This window comes from Microtus pennsylvanicus, chromosome 1 (assembly GCF_037038515.1).
Source record: "Microtus pennsylvanicus isolate mMicPen1 chromosome 1, mMicPen1.hap1, whole genome shotgun sequence".
Lineage (NCBI taxonomy): Eukaryota > Metazoa > Chordata > Mammalia > Rodentia > Cricetidae > Microtus > Microtus pennsylvanicus.
In genome coordinates this window covers 168,281,845-168,297,564 of record NC_134579.1, presented here as the reverse complement: position 1 = coordinate 168,297,564, position 15,720 = coordinate 168,281,845, and the positions used below count along the sequence as shown (strand labels likewise).

Genomic DNA, 15,720 nt, shown 5'->3' with positions numbered 1-15,720 from the left:
TATATTTTATTCTAACGAGTTTTAGAGACTCAAAATCAACCCCACGCTAGACAGGTAATCCAGTTCCAATGACTTTTACTTCATTTATTTCTAACCCTAAATGAGTGCAGTACCCTTGATCCATAGATTTCAATATAGTAATAAGAAGAATATGAAATTATGTCGATATTTTTATTGCTCGGGCTTTGCTGGAGGTTCTGATGGTGGGAGCAGCACTCCCTTGGCTCAGCCACTCATTGCACAACCGCCATGCCTGAGTGCAGTGAACCCCCAACCTGTGTTTCTCCAGTCTGACTTCACAGTCTCAGGAATCTGATTTTGTGATGTCTAGCTCACAGTGAGCCTCTGCCGTCTCCTCCTGGTACTTGCATTAAAAGGAGCATCCAGCTTTTTAGAGTTTGACCCTCATATCCCCTTAATCTGCGGTCAGTACTTCCTTCCTGCTGGCCTAGCGCCCCATGCTCTTCTCCTCTCTCTTCTTCCTCCTCATCTCTCTGCTGTTTACTCCCACTCCAAAAACTCATAAAGCAACCCTCACAGCCCTGCTTGAGTTCGTACAGCTTATTGGAGGAAAGCCAAAACTGACAGGAGGGTTAGCTGACAGGGTCAGTGAGTCCTTCCCCAAACACCCCGTTAATCGCTCCACCCAGGAGGAGGAGGAAGTGTGGCTTCCCTGGAGAACCATCCTGGTCCTGGCAGTGGGTGCGGCTTTGTCTCTGTGCTTGCTGCTTGTTTAGTGTATTATTCAATCTTTTGGAGCTCGGATTTTTCGGACAATTTAGTTGTAGCACTTCAGAGACGATTGTAGCTGTGGGGAGTCAGGGCTGAGTGTGAAATCCCTTGATATTGTGCACATAAGCTGCCAGCCTTTACTTCACGCTACACATAACAGCAGCAGCCAGAGGAGAGCTGAGAAAAGAAAGGGACAGGAACGCACCCCACCTCCCTCTCAGCCCTCCTCTTTGCTTTTAAGAGCAGAGCTTGTGTTTAACCTTGTAAATAATAGGTGGCTGGGGTTTTTTGTTTGTTTGTTTGGTTGGTTGTGTTTACTTACTGTTTTTGTTTTATCTTGAGATTTTTCTAGCAATGCCACAGGCCCAGCAGTTCCTGGATGAATGTGGTTTAATGACCCTGTGGGACAAAGTCTGGATTCCAGCTGTTCCCCTTACCCTAGAACAGACAGCAGCTTCCCATGTCATATCCATTCCTTAACTTTTGGGGGAGAGGGCACCCACTGTAAGAGACACCCCTTGTTACACGCATGAGACCCATTGATTTATTCAAACAGTCAACAAATACTTTTGAATGCTTGCTACAAATTAAGTTCCCTTGTGAGCTTGTCGTACGCGTTTGTGCTAGTGTTGAGCTAGTTAGCCAGAGCACTGGCTCAGCGGCCTGGGTAACGCTCCTATCTCTCCTATTCTCCAGTTAGAAGACTTCTTGCTTGTAAGCTTCTTGGCCACAGTGAATGTGGTTTCTCACTTGCAAAGCTTGATCCAGGCTGTAAGTCCTTTCCAGATGACACCTAGTTGGGACCTGTGCAGCCTGTGCCCAGATATTAATATACCCCAGTAAGGTGGATGAAGAGAAGCCAGAGCTAGGAAGTAACCTGAGCTCCTATGAGACATCATCAGTCCAGGGAGGCCTTTGCTTCCTCGTTCAGCAGATGCTGTGATTCCATGCCAGCTACTGTACAAGCTCTGCGAACAGAACAGTGGCCAAGAGAGTTCCTTCCCTGCAGCTAAAGGTAGCCGACGAGCCAGGAACAAGAATCGTAGCGATGTAGTTTGAAATTCATTGCATGGGATGCTGTTGGGAACTGGGGAAGCTGGAAGTGGAAAGGAGGGCAGGAAAGAGAAAGCAAAAGGGGGCTGAGGAGGAAAGAGCTTGTGAGGGAGAAGCTGGGGAGACATTTTGTGAGGTAGTCAGCATGCTCACTCCCTGACAGAAAATTCATTCTCATCAGGTCACCGTGACAAATCCAGCACCAATACAAACCCAGAATAGCCCTCTTCCCCAGTGTGGCTAACAACCTAGGACACCGAAGATGTCCGTTGAGACGTTGCCATTCTCCACAACTATACATAACTCCTACATGTGAATCAAAATTATATTAAAGCCGCATGTGGTTCTGAGTAACGGCTGGTCTATTTGCTTTTCTCAGAAAAGTCTTCACGGAGAAGCAGGGGCATGTAAAGGGGCCTACATGCCTGCACATGTTACTGCCCCTCAGATCTTCTCCAGACCAGATCGCTGGTCCCAGTTCCACAAGTCATTGGAGCAGATCTAGAAACAGACTCTGAGAGCCCCAGATTCTTCTTTATTTTCCCTTCAGTAATTACATACCCTCCCTTTTGGAGGCCCAGGCTGAGCAATTAGTCCCCCATTGTCTTTGCAGGAAATGACATCCGTGTGACTGCTTGGGAAGGCAACTGTTGATCACTCTGGTTAAGATAATTTGGAAAGTGTTCAGCATTTCCTCTGGAAGATTGAGTCCAGCTGACTTGGAAATGCGCAGATGAGACGGTCATCATAACCGGAGCACCACTGGGTCGGCTCCCTGAACAAAATGAGCCTCTCAAGAGCTGCTCTGCTCTCCTCGGAGTGTGAGGAGCTCAGCCTTGCTATCCTCTCCCTCTTAGAACATTGATTGGGGACCAATTTCTTAAAACGTTTTGCAGAGCTAGCACTCGCCGACCCCACTCAGGGAGACCTAAAAACTGAAGAATGCGTCTGGAGCTCAGATGTTGCAGTCCTAAACTCTGCCTTCCAGCGTTTTCCCCGTCTCCAGTGGCTACAGCAAGAGAGTCATGGAAATCTCATACTTCGTACACACACAGCAGTGGGCAAGACAGAGATTCTCTCAGAAGAGTGAGATGTTCCTAGCAAAACATTCTTGTCTCATCGGCTTGTAATGGGGCCATGTTTATTTTTGACCCAGTCACTGACAAGAGTCTGGGGGTCCCTTGAGTCAGGGCCTCTCCAACGTTAGTATACACATCCATCACCTGGGGAAGCTTGTTTGAGTGAAGCCTGAGGGCTGACACTCCTGGATGTGTCCACGTGATGCTCATGTCAGAGGGTTGGAGTCCTCCCAGGCTCTAAGCCATTCCGATGCCCACCCCCCAAGGAGATTGTTGTCCCCTGCTCTTGAGGCTCCGTGGCTCATAAAGGACATATAAGGGCTACATTGGGAAGAAGAAAGAATAACACTGTATTGATGAGAACTATATTGGCAATACCTATTCACAGTGTGTATTGAAAATGTTGCCTTTAACTCAGAAGTCATACACGGCCTGTGGTGTATCTTAGAAACAGAAAGTACACATGGCTACCCACTACTGTGTGAGAGTACCCATAAAAACAGTATTATTCCTTTGTAACTACGCACACATTGCAGTTCAAGAAGCAGAAGGTACAGTAGTCAAATCACCTGTTTGTCATCCTTCATTACTTCTGCTGGTAACTAAGATCATCTATCCCCATCCTAATGAAATGGAAATAGATGTGCTTAAGTATAAAGAGGGTTATGTGCCAAGTCCACCCATGTCCTAACAGTAGAAGCTTGTCAGCCTAGGAGTTACTGGAGAAGAACACACTCCTAAGAATCACTTGACATGATGTTAGGTGTGAAAAATTCTGCCAGTGGTAAATTTCTGCCAAAGCAGTGGTCACTGTGCCCTGATTGCTGATTTTCAGCGGAGAAAATCATTATGTCTCCCTCATTTGAAAAGGGAGAGCTATCCTGTTTTTTTGTTTGTTTTTGGCAAAAGATTCTCTTAGGAAAGAGGATAATATGGATAGTCTTGTCCGTCATGAGTGATCATCACAGATGCTGTGGGGCTTGGAATGAAGCATGTGGCCAGATGTTGAATACACCTTCCTGGGGTGGTCAGCAGGGTTGCCATCTCTGGCTTCCTATTCAGGGACATCACTCCTGGGGCCATGGGGAAAGAGTGTGGGATTTCACCATTTCATCTGCTTGGTCTCCCTGCCCCAGCACCACTGCTTCACGTCTGTGTGGTTGGCAGGAAGTCGGATCCTGGTCCAGTTCCAGTAGGTGCCAAGTGGTGCTCACTGGCCTTACCAGCATAGTTTCACCATTCTTTCCTGGGCAAGACTCTGGGAGGTGGAGAGAGTCCTGCCTGCTCTGGACCAGCTGACAGAAGTTGCCGGGCTTGATGCTCCATGAAGCCCAGGGTTGTACTTGTCTCTGGGCAACTAGGGTGTTACTTCTCAGTTATGAACAGCTGATCTGTTCCCAGAGACCTGTCTGTCAGCAACGCAGATGAAGCACCCTCTCTGAGGGAAGGGAACATTTTGTTGCCTAACCTCAGTCATTTGTAATCTAAATATAGAATGCTGAGGTGTCCATCTACATATTTAGGGCCTCACAGGCTGCCAAAGAGAGGCGTGGTAATTTTAATATTAACCAGGCTTATACAATCAGTGTACTTAATCACTGATTGATCCAGACACTACTGATGAGTGCCTCCCTTCCCGGGCTAGTGGTAGGGGAGAGCATTATTTAAAAAATAAAGAATACAGAGTTAAATGCTTAAGTGTTAAAATGCTTAGAACTTAAAATATAAGTCTTATATCAAAATACAATTTAAAAGACCAGAAAAACAAAACTTTAAGGTAATGCCAAATTAGGAAAATCAAGACAGCGAAAGATAATGGGAGTTAGGGGGAAGGCTTAAAGCCAGTGTTCTGGGACTGAGGACATGGCTGGAATTCAAGGGTTATTCCTCGTTTTCCTTAACCTTGAACTGAAATCCAGAGTTTCTCTTTATTATGGAATAGTTGTAGCTCTGTATAGAATAGAGTATGAATAGAAAGTTTTTATGTTATATTACAATCAAGGAAATCATGAAATATAATTTTCCATTTAAGGATACTTAAAAATGGCATTTAGTTTTTGTAGAAAAACGTTTAAATATTGAAGGAAATTCACCTCAGTTTTGTTATTTTGAAACCATCTCAGTATGTAACTTTGAAATATTTTGATAACTGGATATGGATGCATTTTGTGGCTTAAATTCTTTGCATCTCATATGCTAATTTCAAGCACTTAAAGACATTCCAGAAAAACAGACAAGCAGTAACAACAATAAAAATTTCATTTAGAACTCTGAAAAAATTCTGTAGACTGAGGTAGACCAGAAAGGCAAAAAGCTCCTGCCCGGGAAAATACCTGGGACTCTTACTTGTAGGGGTGGGACAAAAGGGACCGGGAGAGGCACAGGCCTGGTATAGGATCCGCAGCAGCAGCAGCAGCAGGCGAAGTGGCTGCTGCTTCCCGCCAGGATGAAACCATGTGGGAATAAAGCAGGGACAAGTATGTAAACTCCTGGATAAATGCGGGTGATGGGGATGGGAGGCGGGTTTTCTGAGGAAAAGTGTTTGGGGAAGCGCTTTGCAGGCAGAGTTGGCATAGGGGCTGTGGGGTGAGGGATGCCTGGAGGAGACTGGGCATGGGTTTTCTGCAATCCAGCATGATACAGACTGGATAGAGTGTCCTGAGAGAAGGAAGAAAAGTGAGTCCCAGCCTGGGTGTGGGCTCAGCAGCAGGGCTGGGGCCTGGTGTGCAGCAGAGATGAGAAGCCACGTTAGGTCTCAGGCTAGGGCAACAAGGAGCATGTGGGCCAGGCTTCCATTCACTGGGCACTTACTATATGTCTGCTGCTGTCCTAAGCCTCTCTGCGTCCTGAATGTGACACTGTGAGGTTGGTCACCACAATTCCCGGTTTACAGCTAGCCAGATAAGATCCACTGAAGAGGGAAAAGTAGCCTGGGACCTCCCAGAAGAAGGCAAGGAATTGGCTCTAGGGGAAAACGGTAGAGTTTAATCTTAGGTATTTCCCCACTGTTCTCTTACCTTTGGTTGTTGTAAAGGACGGGAAATTCCTGTATTTGTAAGTGTAGTTTCTCATTGATTCAATTGTTCACAGATTTTTTTTTTTCTTACTAGTATGTGCTGAGATAATCTGTAAATTGGTTTCATTTTCCTGTGCACGGCAAAGGGGCAGCAGGTAGGGAGTGTGCTGCTACAGGAATGGGTGCCCCGTCAGGTGAGGAGGCAGAGAATGCACACGGGGCTGCTTAAAGCGGATTGTGACTAAGGTGTTCATTGCATTGTCTTTTCAGAGCCGGTCCTACCCGTGGTTTAGAAGACATGTGGTGTATATAAAGTTTGCGATAGTTGGTGGAAATTTGGGTAAGTGTTGTCATGATTATTTCTAACGCATCTAGTTATAAAATGGTGTCAGTGAGGGGAAGCCACTGCCCTTCTCTGCACATCTTTTGGATCTGCACAGAACTTCAAATGAAAGTTTTTAATTAAATGTGGCACTGAGTTGGTGTTTTCTGAGAGGATGCCGTTTTTCTTGTTAAAGCTAATGTTATTAAGTGATACAGGATTTTCTAAAAATCAACCAAGTCTAGATTTGGGGAAGTTCAGATGCACAACCCAGGACACCCTTGGCAATTGTTTATGTTCTAAGCCAGCCATGTAATAGGAGCAATAAAGTCCAGAAGCAGAGGGTTTGCAATGGCCTGCATGTTGTAATGAGAGAAGAATGGGAAATGGAAGGACGTGAGCTGCACGGCTTCCTGGGAGCTCGCCCCAGGCTGGAGCAGTAGCTTGACCTCCCTGTTGGTGGCAGCACTCTGCGCCTATTGGTTGTTTTATAGCCTCTGGGATTCTTCTGCCAGCCAAGGCTGTTATTAGTATCTCCTCCTCCACAGGACTGTTGTGGGAATAAGTGAGCTGAGAAGTGCTGGGCTTAGTAGGTGCTCTACAGTAGCCGTGCTGCATGACAGAGCCCCTTGTTTGGGGACCACATTGCCATTGAAGCTAAGTCACACTCAAGGTGTGTGTCTTCAGCAGAAAGACATGTGTGATTTCACGGGGCACCACAGCCACTTCTCCATCGTTTGCTCCATAGTGAGCTGGGGGACCCCTGTGACCTGGGCCTCCTTCCGGAACCCCAGGAAACTATTCTCAGAGAAGCACAGCTAACTTGGCTTCCCTTCCTGCCACCTTGCAACCGAGTGAGGTGACATTGTTGGAGCTTTTGGTTAAAGTATGATACTGTTTTCATTCACTTTAGTCAGAAGTGATGGCAGTGAGGGAAATGATACTTTTGGTTTGTATAGGCTTTTGTTTCCAAACCTTCTTTTTTATTTCACCCCACCCCAATAGTTATGTAGTTCATAGAGACCCAAGAATTTGGTTTTGGGGTGAAGACTTTACCTGTGTTTGGGGAAGAATCACCCATGTTAACTGCAGAGGAGTGCTGATGAAGGTCACATATGTCTGTTTTATGAATCAAGAACATGACCTCAGGAGGTCTCTATGATAATCTCTAAAAAGCCACAGAGTCTCTTCAACAAAATCTCTATCCAGGGGATACAGGTCCTCTCGGGGATAAGAAACTAGCGTGTGGCAAGGCAGCTTGCTGATACGTACGACATGAGACAGAAGGAAGTAGGCCTGGTTTCTCCAGCACGCTACAGAAGGACTGATTATTACAATATAGAGTATATTTCAAAACAACTAGGAAAAGAACATAAGTGTTCCAAGCATATAGAAGTATTTACATTTGAGGAACTGGGAATGCTCATTCTATTTGGTCATTAGACACTGTATGTGCATGCATTAAATCATTGTACTGAACCCATTTTTGTGTTAATGAAACATAAAATAATAAGCAATTAGGGGACACAAGGAAATTGCTTGAGAAGAGTGGTCATTACTGTTCCATATCTTAATTGTGGTGGTATTTATGTAACTATAGGCTTTTGTGAAAGCACACAGAACTGCACAGTAGAGAGAGAGAGAGAATTTTGTTGTGTGTGAATAAAGAACAGAAAGAATGAACTCTTAGACAGAGGATAGTTAGCTTGCTGAAAAGGATGGGATGAGGGAGAGTGGAAAGGAAAACAGCCTATTCCTGACATCAGACTGTTTGTGGGACAGGGACTTCGTTAAGTCCCTTCCTGCCACCACAGTACCTGACACACCAAAGGATGTGATGAACATTTAAACATTCATTGAGCTCCCTGCTGCTCTTAGTGTCTGGGCCGGTCACCTCACTGTCCCTCACCCTGGTCCACCAAGTCCATATGCTCTTCCTCTGCCACCCGTTCTCTGGGACTAACCTGACCATCTCCCCTTTACATCCGTGTCCTCTAATGTCATGTCCACACCCCACCCTGTCCTGGAAGCTTTACCGTTTTCTCTCTACCTGTCAGGATCTGTAGATAATGTCAGTAGACACCCAACCCTAAACTCCCTTCTCATCCTTTACTCTCTAACTGAGCACCTACTGATGGTCTGGGGGAGGGGCTTTCTGTTGAGTAGTCTCAGAACAGAGCTGTTGAGAGGAGAGCAGTCCAAGAGCTCAGAGTAGCAAAGATGTCGTCTTCTGTGTCCTGGCACTAATAACTGAGACAGCAGTGCGGTGTATGAATCTTCAGAGGTGCTAGTATTTCTCAGATTTCGATTCTTCATCATGAGTCAAGAAGTTTTAAGATCCCTAAAGCCAAGATTCTCTCACCTCTGGGCCATGTCCGAGTGAGAGGTAAGTGCACAGAGCACAGAGGTTCTCGTCTGAGGTCACCTTGCCCTCCTAGAGTACCCTCTAGGAGGTATCTGGTGATAGGACGGATATTGCTGAATGCCCTGCAATGTATAAGACACCAGCACATGTGCACAAACCCAGAAAGTGATCCCAGAAGTCAGTGGTATGGAGATAGAACCGGTAGAATGACTGAAGTGCCCACTACTGTGTGGAGGGTTTATATTTTAAGATACTTTGACATCTAATTATATACAACCATCTGAAAAGGGCTCAAAATACAGAGGCCTGAGAGGCTGCCAAGAAGCTACCTTCTTCATGAAGCTACCTGACTTCGTTAGGAGTCAAGCTACCTCCCGACTCCAAGCAGACGTGGACCTAATGAGTTCAGACAGGTCGTACTGAACCGTGGCCCACACAAGGAGAGTGGGTCTCTCAGCGTGCCCTCGGCATCTCTACAGAAGGGGCCGTCTCCGCTTCACCTCAGCCTGGCTTCCTCAGATGTGTATGTCTGCAGATGAGACCGATAGCGTTGCAGTCTGAGTGGTCCCTCCTTCCAAATTGTGGGTAGTGGTTCTGGTGTGATGGAAATGTGCATAGGGAGGAGAGGGATCTCATCACAGATGATTGAGATCAAGTATTTTGGTTCGCAGGGCTGTTTATTTGCATCCGTTTGCCAGTGACACCACAGTCTGGCTTAGATGTGACTGGCTGCGCACGTTCGCAGCCCAATATGGCTGCATTCGCTGAAGCTGGGAGATTAAAGCAACATATGTCAAGCTGCGACACAGAACAATTCTCTCGAGATGGCTTGGCTTGATTATGGGGCCTATTTTGGGAGGTAACTGTGCTTTTTGTGCCGTGTATTTTAGGTTACACCAACCTCACTTCCAGACCAATACCATCTTCCCAGAAAGGGTGTGACATGTGTTGAGCACGTGACTACGTTCCTACCGAAAGCTCTGGTGGGATGCTCTCTTGGCTTCCTGATCTTCTTTATCCTTTTCTCTCATACGATTGCAGTGGAAATGTGTTCTGGAAAGCCAGGCAAGGGAAGTCTGATAGCCTCATTTCAGATGGCCAGACCCAGAGGTTCTGGAAAGCCAGGCAAGAGAAGTCTGATAGCCTCATTTCAGATGGCCAGACCCAGAGGTCTAGGGACTTTGCGTTGTCGATCCTTGTCTTTAAAATGAGTGGAACTTGGAGGAGCATACAGAGGTCTCGGAGGCAAACAGGTGAAAGAGACAATAAACCCTGTGTTTTATACGGGGTAAGTGTGGCAAAACTGTCCATTTATAGCCCTAAATCAAGACTCCCCGCCCCCTCTCAGCCTTTGCTCATAGCCCAAGAGGCTCTGTATGTTGTAGTCTGGCCCAGCCTCTAAGATCCCCTTTTGAGAGTGTTGTGCTAGAAGCTAGAGTTGTCCAGAGTAGTCACTTTGGACACCAGCCCGAGTCTAGGAGGCAGAAAGGTGTCTTCTGCATCGTCTTATGGTCCTGGCTGCTGAGGTCATCCACTGTCCCTTTCTCACTTGTTTACCAAGACAGGTGCCATTTTCACTCCAGGGTAGTTTTGGCAACAACCTGGACCAGATTCCGTGAAGCTGCTTCCAGCATGCTTCCCTGCTCATCTACAATAGCCCATGGCTTTGCCATCTGCCCTCACTCTAAAAGTCACGCCGTAGTGTGGCTTGAATCTGTAGCAACACATAGAAGCCCAAATTGCTCACTTAGGGGAAGTGTTTTCAGAGTCGGAAACTGTTGCCTTCGCTAGTGTTCGACTAGATTGAAAAGACTGAAATCGGGCTGCTGGGGACGCAGCCCCACATCAGCTTTGCCAGTGAGACTGTGTATCCGAGTGCCTTTCGGGTAGCTCTTTATAAAGAGCTGCAATGCATTTGATCCTCCCAAACTAGTTCTCAGGTGATGGAGTCATATCACCCGATAAACTCGGAGGCTCCCGAATTTGCCTGTCTGGGGTGGGGATGTTTGCCGTGGGAGTGTTTGATGTCCTCTGCAGACTTGGAGGCACTGTTAATAGGTGGCGCTCTAGGGAGTGGCGCAAAGATGCCAGCTGGCCTGCAGAGCCTGGGAAGAGATGTCTCTGTGACAGCATCTGTAGCACCCTGCTGAGGAGCACAGCTCTATGCTGGACCGCAAGCACACAGTGAAGCCAGGCACACTCACTGTTGGGATCCAGGTAGCCCTCTTGGTTGAAGGCCTCGAGGTACTCATTCCTGCTTCATTGGGAACTCTAGGCATGGAGTTCAGACAGGCTATTCTATAGGCTGTGCATTGCTGCTCTGTGCATGGGCACAGATTGATGGACACCTTCATGGCATGGCTAACCAGTGCTCCATACTGCTCTTCCTCCATCATTGCCCAGCCCAAAAGAATGGGACCCTTCTGTTAGGGGGAAAGGTAAGAGTCCAGTAATGCTCTGCCCACAGACTTTATCTAATCTCACCAGTTTGAACCATCCTGAAAGGGTTGGAGAGATGGCTCAGTGGTTACATGTGTTTCTTTGCTCTTCCTGAGGTCCCGGGTTCTGTTATTAACACCCGTTTTGGTCAGCTCACAACCTCCTGTAGTCCCAGCTTCTGTGGACAGAAATATACATGTACACTTGCACACACATGTACACTATTTAAAAAGTAAATTTAAGAAACCATCCTGATAGAGATAGGTGCCAGTGTCTTGAGTTGGGATTTGGTCTGAGGTCTCATCCTGCCCTGTGGATTAGCACAGCCTGCCGACTGAGCTTTGTTGAGAAGTTTGGTTTTGGTGTCGGCTAGCAAAGAAGCTGATACACTGGTATGTTGACTTGAATCAGCACATGCAAAATTCATTAAAGCGATAAAAGAAATACTGAATGAAAACCCTGAAAGGGAAGCTAGCCTGAATGTCAGTGTGGACAGCTTTTCACAGAAGGAGGTGCTGATACTATCTCCTCCCTCTCCCCTTCTTCCATCTTTGGAGGCGATAGTGGTTGTTTGGTTTTTCCTGCCTTTCTCCCCCAACTTTTTATTTTTTATTTTGTTTCTATTATGTTTAGATATGTGTATGTTTATGTGTACGTGAGTGCAGATGTACAGAAGCCAATAGGAGCTAGAATTACATACAGGTGGTTGTGAGCCACCTGGTGTGGGTACTGGGAATAAAACTCAGGTCCTGTGGAAAGAGCAGTGCATGCTCCCAACTTCGGTGCCATCTCTCTAGCACCCTACTTGTTATTTTTAAAAGGTGTCCAACCTACCAGCCAGGTAGAGCCAATGAAGAAACAAACGCCTCTAAGTCATTTGCTTAAAATTCCCGCTTGTTCCATATTTACTATGTTCGCTTTATTCTCTTCCAATCATACATGGAAATTGCACCCATATTATTTGTTCTCTGAACCACCTAGAAACAGAGACTGTCTTGACCCTGCAGTTTCAAGTGTTGTACCATGTCTAACCTAAGAACGACAGCCTCCTTCTGTCACGGTTCTGTCGATAACATCCATTAGTGTTCTCCAATCCCAGTCCGTCTTTGGATTTCCCCGTCTACCCAGAACTCTTTTATTTCATGAGATGAATCCACTCCGTGAGTAGCGCTGGACAGCCTAGAGCTCACTAGTCAGATAACATAGCCTCAGACTCAGAGCTCTGTCTGCCTCTGCCTCCCACACACTCATGCTCTGGTCTTGGCTATTTCTTCATGATATCATTTAATCTGGTCTTCTCTTTCTAAAACTCATCGGGTCTGGAGGGTTGCTATTAAAATAGGAAGAATCTGTCATAAGTGATGTCTTATGTCTAACATGACATCACATCACAGGGCAAGTGATGTTGGTTTGTTTACCATCCTTGGTGCTGTTTGGTGTTGGCTAAGGTGGTAACCAGACCCAGCTAGAAGAGGGTGCACTTTGAGTTGGCGAGTCACCTGTGTGTGACACCTGTGTACATTGTGAATCCTGTCCTAATGTTCCTAATGTCTGGTGGTGTGAGCGTCTGGATAGTCTTTGATCTGTTGTTTTTTTGGAAGGCTGCCAGATATTTTTGCCTCTTACTTGTTCTGAATTCTCTGCGCCGTATAATATATGTCTTCATATGTTTGATTTCTGTGGTAGTCTGCTAGATCTTGTTGTAGTAACAGATTGTCCTACACAGTTTTCTTTCTTGCCTTAGGGATAGGAAGGAGTGACTTCTGCAGAGCTAAATCTCTCACAGCCTACGGCTTCTTTCACTTTCTCCTTGCACACACTTCACAGGACTGAAGTAACTTGCACAAGGTCACGCATGCACGCCATAAGGTGGAGCTCAGATGGAGCCACCTCTGTCTGCCAAGTTTAACCAGGGTCTTTCAGCACCTTCTTGTCCAGAATTCCCTCTGGCTGTGCTTCCCATTCTGCAGTTCCTGCCTCAGGCTGTAGACCCTGCATGTCTGGGAAGGTCCCTAAACTGCTGGAGAAATGCAATTCCCCCACTTCTGAAAGGAACAGGTGCTGTTAGAGCCTAGGCAAGCAAGCCTGACACTGCCGGATCGGCCTGTTACCTGCCCTGACTTCAGTATGGACCACTGAGGAGCTGAGCCCGTTTACAGCCAGCACCGCTGCTGCCTATGGCTGTTCACAAATGCAAGTTTTTCTTTCTTGTTTGTGTGTTTGTGTTTAACGTTCTCTTCTCCATGTAAGAAACTGTTATAATGGAGCGAAACTGGAATGCTGTTTTGACTTACAGGTTGTTAGATTTGGGAAGAAGGGAAAGTTGGGTTTCGAGGTCAAATGACCCTTTCACAGGGGATGCCCAAGACCGTCGGAAAACACAGATATTTACGTTCCAGTTCATAACAGTAGCAAAATTACAGTTATGGAGTAGCAATGAAAATAATTCTAAGGTTGGGGGTCACCACTACATGGAGAACTATGTTAAAGGGTAGAGAACCACCGCTCTAAGGCTTTGGATTTCCTTACATCAGAGTCTGAAATTTCTGAATTAGTAGAGTAAAAGCTCACAAGTAGCTATTTCTTAGGTCACCTTTAAATAGTACTTTCCTCTGAGTATCTAGAGGATTTTTCCTTCTCAGACTTCCCCAAGTCTTGCTTTCACCCATTTGTGTTTTCTTGTTCTTTCCATGTGTATCAGTGAGCACACAGCAAGGGGAAACCTGTACGCTTGTGCCCACGGAGGGGTAAGGCAGACAGGACAGGAACCGCGTCCAGGATGTTCCTGCTTAAGAACTGGCGGGGCTCATCCCTGTTGTTCTAGGATCACTCTGTTTTGGATGGTGGCAACTGTGCAGACACAGAGCCTCTTGTCATGTTGACTTGTTGTGCAGGGACTTCATCCTTCCACCATTTAACAGACTAACCACCCTCTAGACACCGAGGGACAGCACCCTGCCAATTAGACTCGATCATCTTGAATCTCTTGGCATTGCTTCTCATGCTTCCTAAAGCAGAAATTGTCTGCCAGCCAGTAGCGAGAACCTGTGACTTCACAGGTCATCTCATAACTCGCCGTTTCTGCAGACCACCCGAGCCTTCCAGCAGCCGGGCCCCACCATGAGCTCTGACTCACAAGTGAAGAAGCTGTGGTCTGAACCAGCTCCATCCAATAGGAATCCAACACAAAAACTGTGGATCATTTTTCTCAACACCAGGTTTGAAAAAAAATAAACAGTGAACGTGGTTTTTATATTTTACTTAACTCTATCTATCCATCCATCCATCCATCCATCCATCCATCCATCCATCCATCTATCTCCAAAACGTTATTGTTTGCCATGTAAACCCAATAGACGAAAAGTTAATGTCTGCCATGTAATGTTTAGACTGCATCTCTGAAACTCTGTGCATCTTCCTGTCCCAGTGAGCCTCACTTTGAGGGAGCTGCCTTTTGGGTGTCTCCGTCCCTGGGCAGTGTAGTGGTTCAAGGTCACACCAGCTGGTTCTTTCTCTTGAATTGCCTCCCCCGTCCCCGAGTCTGAGGTCACACATTTCTCTCCTCCTTGTGCCTTTCCCCCTGGCACTCTAATTATAGGGAGATGCTTGGGGCAACCATAACTGCCAGTTCAGCGGTTTGCCTCCACCCTGGCAGCCCCGGAGACCACTGCCCGGAAAAGCTGGTGCGTGCTGGAGCAGAGTCCTCCTTTCTCCATGGTGGTTTCCATGTTTCTCTTTTTCTTAGAAGTTACTGGGTGGCATTTTTTTTTCAAGTCCAAAACGATGGCATTCTTTGTTAAAGACCTTTCCTAACTAATAGATTCTTTAAATGTTTGTAGGTCTGTGAGTATTCTGTATTCTTAAATGGGGGGGGGGGGATACTAGGGGATTGAATATATAGCCTTGTAAGTGTAATGCAGGACTCTAACCCGGGGCTTTATCTCTAGGCCTTTTACCTGCTCTTTGAGACACGCAGGGACTCAGCAAGTTGCCCAGGCCAGTCTCAAACTTGTTTCGTGGTCCTTGAACCTGCAATCTCACCTCAGTCTTCAAGTGTAACTAGGGTTATAGATACCTCCACCACACCCAGCTTTATCTCTCCCCTTTGTTGTTTATGGTTTGTGTCGCGTGCAAGCATGTGTTGCAGGCATGTATGTGGGGTTACACTTTCTCATACAAGTAAATATGGAGGCCACAGGTTGGCATCGATGTTGTTTTCTGTTACTTTGACTTCACTTTTTGACACAGAGTCTCTGACTGAACATAGGCTAGATGGCTGCTGAGCCGCAGTGATTGTCCTGCACCAGCACTAGGGTTTCAGATGGTGTCACCACACCTGGCTTTTATATGGTTGTTGAAGATCCTAACTCAGGTCCTTCTGCGTACATAGCAAACACTTTACTTAAGCCGTCTCCCTAGTCTATGTTTTGTTTTGACTGGTCAACTATTTCCCCAGTACATCAGTACCATGAGCATTGGAAAAGGTCAGGTTCTGTTTCTTCCAGGTGTCAAGTCTTTGTCTGTTGACCCTGTTGCATGAATTCTTAGACCATAATTGCAGGGTGGGGAGGAAGCTGGCAAGAAAATAGGACAAGAAGCCTGGGGTCTGTACAATGAGCACCCACATACAAGCTCTGATTTATAAAAATTGAACTTCCAATCAGGAAAAAAAATTTCTCTTGTTCTTAACTGGAGCCCAGACCCATATCTCCCA

General features: G+C 46.3%; 1 protein-coding gene across 6 annotated transcripts in view; it reads left to right on the top strand.

Moving 5' to 3' along the window:
* Fyn (FYN proto-oncogene, Src family tyrosine kinase) overlaps window positions 1–15,720 on the top strand; it is a 203,793-nt gene that overhangs the window by 85,499 nt on the left and 102,574 nt on the right. For 5 of the 6 annotated variants that reach the window (XM_075945335.1, XM_075945327.1, XM_075945311.1 and 2 more), the window contains one exon: window positions 6,151–6,220. The exons of the other annotated variant lie outside the window; for it this stretch is intronic. The gene's annotated coding sequence lies outside the window, so the exon portion shown is untranslated. The remainder of the gene's footprint in view (window positions 1–6,150; window positions 6,221–15,720) is intronic. 6 annotated transcript variants of the gene reach the window in all.